Below are 8933 nucleotides of genomic sequence, written 5' to 3'. Positions count from 1 at the left end.
AAAGTTGCATAGTGTACACTGGAGTGGACTATGCTTGTTTTTTTTATACAATCGAATCTGTATTGAGGATATCCGTAAACGATCTAAAGTCGCATGGTGGCATAGTCCGATGTTTTAGCAAGCTGAAGTGATAATGGGCAGGACACATAGTATACAGAAATGATGCTATCCCATCACGTTTCTGGAGTGGAAGCTACGTGCCGGAAAGCTCAGTGTAGAACGTCCTCCCACAGGAAGGCGCAGGATGCAGGCCGCTACCAACCGGTCATTATGGAAATCATTGGGAGAGGCTTATGTTCAGTTGAAATGATTATGATGATGACAAAATATTATGGATGTATACTAAAGTTTAAAAAAAATGTTTTTTCACGAATTATTGTGGAATCGTTGCATTTGTTCATAACAACAGATCATTGTTTTTGTTATAATATGATTATTTTCTTAATTTAGAGCCAATTGTACATAAATATCATAAATTTTGTTTCTATTTTTGATTAATATGTAACAAATTCTGATTCATATGGGCACAAAATATTTGAACGTCGATATCTTGAAAACTATATTACAAAAACGAGTCCCTTATCCAAATATATGTTCTTGGGTGTACCTATTTTCATATGAGTTTATGTTACAAACCTAAAATTGAATTTGAAAAAAGGACAATGTTCGTTCTCCATACATTGTTCGCCTAAGAACCAACAATTTTGACATATTACTACCCGAAAGCGAAATAATACGATTCTGTGTGTAAGAACAATGATTCCTGATGGACACTTGCCATAAAATTAATGATTAAGAATATTAAATCACAGCGATTTTATAATATGTCGTTTATGACAACATGGCGTCTAATGTATTGTGTGAATGTATGAACACCGATTCGCGAAAAATGTTTTGTATTGTCGTCACGCCGAGTCGCAGCCAAATAGTATAAAATAATAGAACAAGTTTTAGAAATACAACTCGGCATTCCACTTTTATAATATGCCCACATATTGCACGTAAATAAACAACATGAATCGTAGGTTGTTTCCACCCTTGTCATCTGACACATGAAATAAACTCCTATTGTATTATAGATATCGAAGCCGAATCGTATATAATAATAGAATGGGTTTTGGAGATCACTCGGGGTTCCACTTTTATAAAAAACCTACATATTGCATAAAAATAACACGAATCATGAGTTTTCTTTTCACCATTTACATCTGACACGAGATAACAAACTCCTATCTCCATGACTACCGTCGTAGTCTATGCCAAAGACTACAATATTTTAAGCAAGAAGTTTCAAACCTTAGCGGCTACAGTAACCCCTGGGCCACATACATCATGATAACATTCGGTCGACACCGGAACGAAGTCTTGCGATTATGCAAAAAAGCATCGTATTCTAGTGCGGCTATATCACGTTCAACCGGGGTTTTAATTCGACTAAATTCCTGACTAAAGACTGGAAGAAAATACGCCGCATTGTATGAGCACTTCGTGTTCGTTAAAGCGGCTTCAGATCTAGAGCCCACATAGTTTTCTTTCCAATAATATCCGCAAGTAGCGCTGCATGATCTTTACAACAAAAACGGCAATAGTTATTAAGGTGCCAAAATTATATGATTACTTTGGCACGGAATATACACGTTCAAAGATTTGTCATTTTCATTCATTTCATCATCATCATCATCATTTCAGCCACAGGACGTCCACTACTGAACATAGGCCTCCCCCAATGACTTCCACATCGCACGGTTGGTAGCGGCCTGCATCCAGCGCCTTCCCGCTACCTTTATCAGGTCGTCGGTCCACCTTGTGGTGGGTTGACATTGCAGAATATGACTTTTGATAGGTTCATCATAGAATTCGGCGGGGATATCCTCACGGAGGAAGTTCGAAAAAGGGCGGAACAAGATCTTATAATAATGCAAGGCCGAAGCTGTAACGCGCGTGCTCCTACGTGTAATCCGGCGAGTATGCAATAAATAGTAATGTCTGGTAAATAGCGGTAATACGTATCGTTCGTTCGTTCGTTTCAGCCGAAAAGACGTCCACTGCTGGACAAAGGCCTCCCCTAAGGATTTCCACGAAGACCGATCCTGCACCGCTCGCATACAGGCACCTCCCGCGACCTTGACCAGATCGTCGGTCCACCTAGTGGGAGGCCTGCCCACGTTACGTCTTTCGGCTCGTGGTCGCCACTCAAGTACTTTCCTGCCCCAGCGGCCATCAGCTCTACGAGCTATGTGCCCCGCCCCGTCTATGTCTATATGCGCTACGATTACAGGCATTTACAGGGTATCATTTTGCATAGTCGCAAGACTTCACTCCGCTGCTGTCAAATCAATGTCGCATAATGTTATCGCAATGTGTGTGGCCCTTGGCCAAATCACAGAAGCCTATGCGAAGAAAGAGCACTTGAATGACAATGAAAATCAGGGTTACCATTTTATAAGATCTCCTCACTATTGAGGGTAACAAAGTAACATTAATAATCTAGCCATTAATTACATTTTATTACCTATACGAGAAAGTAAAGCAACATGCGGTTTTATTTTAATTTGTAAAATATTTGTAACAGTTTGTTCTAAGTTTAGTTTTACAACAGTATTGCTGTTTCAGCTGTCACTGTGAAGCTTTGGGATAATAAATAAATAGAAAAAATATTAACATAAATATTTATTTAAGTTTTTATGTTCATTATCATAATATGCCAATTTATGTTACACTGTGTGACAGTCTTTGACACTAAACAAACTCTTCAGCTTAATAATACCTACCTACAGGGCGTTTTTATAGTTACTCTTGCTGATGAAACAAGAAGGGTTGATTCTACTACTGAAATACAACTACTTTTCTTACAGGACCAATATCAAATTCTCAAAAAAATTCACATTTTCGTGATGGTGATAATTTCTATGGAGAGGTTTTTTTTTATATTCGGTCTCTTGGGATAAGTTATTCCATTTGAGCAGTAGAATTAATCCTTTTTATTTGATCACATATAAAAATAACACAAGTGTTTAGGAAAACTTCTTCTTTGGTATGGTATCACTACGGAGTTATAATGGCGGCAACTCTGTATCACTGACTTGTAACTTTCAAACAGTATGAATAATAAGGGCACCACATTGGTTTTCTTTCTGAAAAAAGGCTTTCACTTTTATTACTAACCCTTTAGCACTATTTCATTGAAATAAAAATACAATAAACGCACAGAAGACTGAAATTGAGTCAACTGACATGACATTTATAATTTGTTGACATTATGACAGTTTGACAAGACTAGGGATTGAAAAAGTTTTAATTGAAAAAGTAAAATGACAATTTATTAAAACGATTCACAAGGATATAATCGATTAAAAATATTTATAAAATGTTCTGATACTTGCCTGTAGCGATTATCCAATCCCGGTTTCTACTGAAAAACTACCTCGTGGCAATTTTAATAAAATAATAAAATCTTTATCTTCTCTTTCACAATCTATAAAAGTTCATTTGGTCTATTATTATACATGCGCTATGAATGAGGGTTTTCGCGATTGAAAAATCCGCGAGATGGCAATACGTAGACGTGAGGTCCAAATGCTGCATGATTGGTTATTTTTGACATGACATTGACAGATATGTCAAAATCCACCAATCATGCAGCATTTGGACCTCGCGTATACGTATTGCCATCTCGCGGATTTTCAATCGCGAAAACCCTCATTGGCATAGATTATAAGAGACTGGCAACTATACTAGGTTGATATATGTTTCTCTCACTTCAACTCTGCCGCACAATTTATAAACGCAGTAAGTACCACTTACTGCATTTATGATTGTTTTGAATATTCTGAATCCTGACATCGCGATCTATAAGAATCAAAGACCCGTTTTTTTCTATCTATCTTAGAACGGAAGATACATATTATCATAAACGCAGTAAAGAGCATATTTTAGGTTTCTTCACATACTATGTTAGCAGTAAGAGCACATAATAACTTAATATTACGTGAATACTCGCGCTTACTTAATTTGCTACACAGTAATAGTGCAGTATGTGCCAATTACATCATTCTTATTATGTTTCTACAATTGTTAAGTTCACCTTGCACATAGTATATGTGCAGTAATTCCACTTAAACACACACTGATATTATGTTTCCATAGGAAAAACAGATAACTCGTACTTAATATTAATGCAGTAATTACAATTATACTGCGTACATACTAAGGATTGTCAGAGTGCTGCCTAGGTGTTAACATGTTATGAACGCAGTGACTGACTCTTACGTTATTGGAAGAAGTTGAAAACCTGTCACAAATCTAGCCGAAGACCCAAGAGCTAGATTGACCCGACACTATCCTACCGAAGATATCCCGGACGTGTCTGTACGAGATTAGAATGGCTCTCAAACAGCTGAAAAACAACAAGGCACCGGGTGATGATGGAATCACGGCTGAGCTTCTGAAAGCAGGCGGAACGCCGGTACTAAAGGCTCTTTAGAAGCTATTCGATTCTGTCATCCTTGAGGGAAAAACGCCTACGGCATGGCACAGAAGTGTGGTGATACTCTTCTTCAAAAAAGGCAACAAAACCTAACCCAAACCAATTTTATTTTTTACCCACCTCACTTCTGATTCTGTTTTTGAGAGTCATCACGAATGGTTTCACGCGACATCTAGACTCCCGAACAAACCGGTTTCCGATAAGGCTTTAGTACGATAGACCACATACTTATCTATGGCAGAAAACTGAGGAGAATAATCATCAACTTTGTCTGGCATTTGAGGTCTATGAGAAAGACTTCTCTCTTCAAGCTACAGTCTCTCCAACGGTGCCAAATTTACTATAGATATAATCGTTGAAGGGCTTGTACGAAAACGCCACAATGTCAGTCCGTCTCCGGGATCAGGACTCCAGTTGCAGCGAGGGGTCAGACAGGGAGATGTCATATTTCCAAACTGTTCACTACCACCCTGGAAGATGTTTTCAAGCTTGTGGACTGGAGCGGATTGGGAATAAATATCATCGGCGAGTACATCACCCATCTTTGATTCGCGGACGATATCATAATCATGGCTGAGACCGTGGAGGATCTAAGCTCAATGCTCGATTGCCTCAATAGAGCCTCTCAACAAATGGGTCTTTAATGGACAAGACAAAAATCATGTCAAATGCCGTGTTGTACCCACTCCTCTGAAGATTGGAGACACTATAAGTTGTCTGATGGCCGCTGGGGCAGGAAAGTTCTTGAGTGGCGACCACGAGCTGGAAGACGCAGCGTGGGCAAGCCTCCCACTAGGTGGACCGATGATCTGGTGAAGGTCGCGGCAGGTGCCTGTATGCGAGCGGCACAGGACCGGTCTTTGTGGAAATCCTTGGGGGAGGCCGTTGTCCAGCAGTGGACGAAACGAACGACCGAGTCTTTATTTTATTAGATTGGTATATTAAGATCTAAAAGTGGGTGCCATATCTTAATTTTTGATTGAATAACAAGCGATCTCAGCAATTATTTTGTAATACTTGTTTCATTTACCCCTTGTTCATTTGGGAAAGTTCAACATGAAAGCGTTATTGGCTTATGATATAAGCGCAGTATAATTGTGTTATTACTGCGCATTTAAAGTTTTGATAAATTATTTTGATTCACACTCCCACTCATAAATGCAGTAAGTTGTAAAGATACGGCGCATATATTACGTTGTAAGAACTAAAATTTAAGTCGATCTTTTAACACATGTACCGTAAGTAACGAAAACTACTGATAAACGCAGTAAGGAACAATCATACTGCATTCATGGGTAGTAAGTATCGAACGAAAACTTAGTTAATCCATAACATAAACAGTTTTTTAATAATTTTAAATACAAAATATTAATTAAAATACAAAAACCTCATATCAAAATAAACTTTGAGTTTGGCTCTATAAGCCCATATATTTTTTTTTACAAATATTTGCGTAACCAATTGTAGACACCCCAAAATAAAATTTCAACTTTGATCGCGTTTTTCTCGAAACTGTTCAAGTGTTACTTACTGCGTTTATAAATTGTGCGGCAGAACTGGCATTGGATTCAACATCGGATTCTGACACTTTTACAGTTATGATACCATGAATATCAGTTTATGGTCCTAATTATTTTCATTTTATTTACGTCCTTCGACCAGTTGGACACTTTAGAAAGCTTCTTGTAATAGTGTCAATATCTTTTTAGCTTTTAACGCAAATCTAGTCTTCTAATCGATTTATTTTATTTTCAAAATCGATATTTTATTGTCTATGATGGCCGCAGGAACATCACTATACATGGACTCCCAGCAATAAAGTACGGTAATGCCTCGTACAGATTTTATCGGCAAAAATAATGGAACTTGATAGGTTTTAGACCATGCCACGCACCAAAACGTCCGGAAGTTGTAATAGTATTATAGAATAAACGTTAAAAGACTTATTAATTTAATTTTTCAATGCTTAAGTGTCCATTAGAATGAAAGGGTGCTTAATGTATTAAAAAAAATAGAAAATAATTATGATGGGTTAATGATTTTGGGCGGTTTTTTAGGCGGTTTCTGACAATGTCCTTTGTCCATATGAATCAGCCGAAGAATGCGATTTCGAAGAAGTGCCCTTTTAATATTAATATTATATGATTATAGATAATCGTTTTACAGTTAATGGTAGGGCGGCCCTATTGGTGGTGCAAAAGGGATTAAAAAATACCCTTTGCACCACCAGTGGTGCAGGCCGGTGGTGCAAAGGGTACAAAAGGATCCTCGCACATCTCTGGTGGAAACGCAGCCTTACGAGATCATGATAGAAAGCTAATCCGACAATGAATATGTATTTTCATAAGTTGAAATTTACTTTTGTTTTTAATCAGTCTGTGTATTATGTATTAGGTTTTGTGAAATAAATAGTCAATAAAAATTAATCATTTTATTTTCAACTAGCTTTTGCCCGCGGCTTCGTCCGCGTGAAATTTAATTTGTCACAGATCGTCATAATTATAGCCTATATGTTAATCTGGGTTATAAACAATAATACTGTAAAGTTTCATCAACATCCGTTCAGTAGTTTTTGCGTGAAAGAGTAACAAACATCCAGACATCCAAACTTACGCATTTTTAATATCAAGTAGGATATTAGTAGGATATGTATTTACTTAATTATTATTACTGACGAGATTGCTACCATGTATGTTTAGTGACCATGAAAGATTAAAACAATATAATGTATTTAATTAATTATAATATCTTAAGTTTTACAATAATAAGGTAGGTATATCCATCCAGTTACCATAGGTCTTTATTATGGATTTAATTTACAAGTAGTTATTTACAAGCACACTGCTCTAAATCCTTTGGCTTCAGGGAAGAACCTGGACCGCCACCAGTCCAGTGTTCCCTTGGCAGCTCTGTGTATGCGAGTTGCCTTCTTCTTGCTGTTTAAAGTCACTCCACACCTTAACAAATAAACATTACAAATAATAATGACGAAATAAGATAAAAGCAATCAAAATGAATAAAGTAGTAGGTATTTATACACACTTTTCTCAATTTCTCAGTAGTTTTCGTGTCGCCGGTGGCATCAGCATTTCACGTTCGCGTGTCCGTTAGTTCCACCCACCGTTGACTATTGTTGGCTCTTTCTTGAGGCCCTTCAGTGGGCATACTCAGATCGCCATATCTATAGAAAAACAACTTTATTGTATCTAGAAAATATAATAAATCTAGCACTCATATTACTGAATTTTAGCTAGGCACGTGGAAGTTATGCTGGAAAGGTTGTTTTTCTCCAAAAAAACCAGCTCAAAATTATTCGTTTAATTTCGAAATTGGTCCACTACATAGTATGTTTATTTTTACTTAACTTACCTTTCCATAAATTCTACAATCGGTTTAAACGGATAGGCGCAGGTTCTCATTTTCCTATCGTGGTTAAAATCCAATTTTTTGTGGAAAATTATTCATCAATAATCCTTCCACAAAACATGTTTTGTTATCTGTTGTCATGACAACAGCTGCGTCAAAGTCGCAATGACAAGAAATAAACAATACATATTTAAAATCATCGTGTTAATTCAGCTTTAAGCACTGTTCTAGGACACTTAAATTTTGCAGTGTTATTTTTGACATTTTTGTTATTTCCTACTCTATCTTTTCTATATAGTTAGAAAGGAGCGGCATTCGTTCTTTCATTCATCCATTCATAGAGTGTGAAGTTGGATACGTTAACATGTTCACCAACATGACATCACAAAACCATCGAATTATCGCTGGCGAGTAAAGTATACGGTAATTGAACTCATGGTATGATTTTAATGCAAACTTCATCGATCCACGTTTAAACTCTATCGACTGTAGTATACGAATACAAGTTTTCGATGGCAACTCATGGTAGAGGCACTGGTCTATATGCTGTTCCTAGCGCCATTTTACCTCCAGGAAGTTGCAATTCAATCCAAAGCTGTTCCAAACCAGAAGATGGGTGGCGACGGACACGAGTATTGATGTCCTTTCTCACGTAAAAGCCAACTCCACCTCCTCGCTTATTCTTTCGTGCTTTATGTAGAAAATTGTAGTGGGGGACGACTGGTGCCAGGGATTGTTGACCGTGCTCAATCCATGTTTCATTAATTGCTAAGATGTCGGGTTTGAAATTTGCCATTGAAATTAAAAGTTCATCCTCACCTGTATTGAGAGATCTAGCATTCAATAGCCCTAGTCTCAAACTTTTAAACTTTGAGTAAGCCATTTTTCATAATATTAATAAAGAGTTTGTCTGTTTTGTAAAAAAAAATGTGAAATAAATGTATTGAAAGAACACACACACATGGGCACAGTCTACCTAAAAACAAATCCAAGCAAGTAACGTTTAAAAACAAAAACAGTAACTCATAAGGTACATTTCTTAAATTAACTAATATTATAATGTTAAGTGTTTCACAAATGT

The 8933-nt window shown here is 37.0% G+C and overlaps 1 long non-coding RNA gene across 1 annotated transcript; it reads right to left on the bottom strand.

Annotated features, from left to right (window-relative positions):
• Nucleotides 1-7107: 7107 nt before the first annotated feature.
• Nucleotides 7108-7957, bottom strand: LOC135079659 (uncharacterized). The gene is made up of 3 exons (XR_010258856.1): nt 7856-7957; nt 7529-7667; nt 7108-7443 (listed from the first exon to the last, which is right to left on the bottom strand). It is a non-coding gene; the product is annotated as an uncharacterized LOC135079659 (long non-coding RNA).
• Nucleotides 7958-8933: the final 976 nt, after the last annotated feature.

This window comes from Ostrinia nubilalis, chromosome 17 (assembly GCF_963855985.1).
Source record: "Ostrinia nubilalis chromosome 17, ilOstNubi1.1, whole genome shotgun sequence".
NCBI lineage: Eukaryota > Metazoa > Arthropoda > Insecta > Lepidoptera > Crambidae > Ostrinia > Ostrinia nubilalis.
Note: the sequence above shows the minus strand (reverse complement) of the source record. Positions and strands in the feature narration are given on the sequence as shown.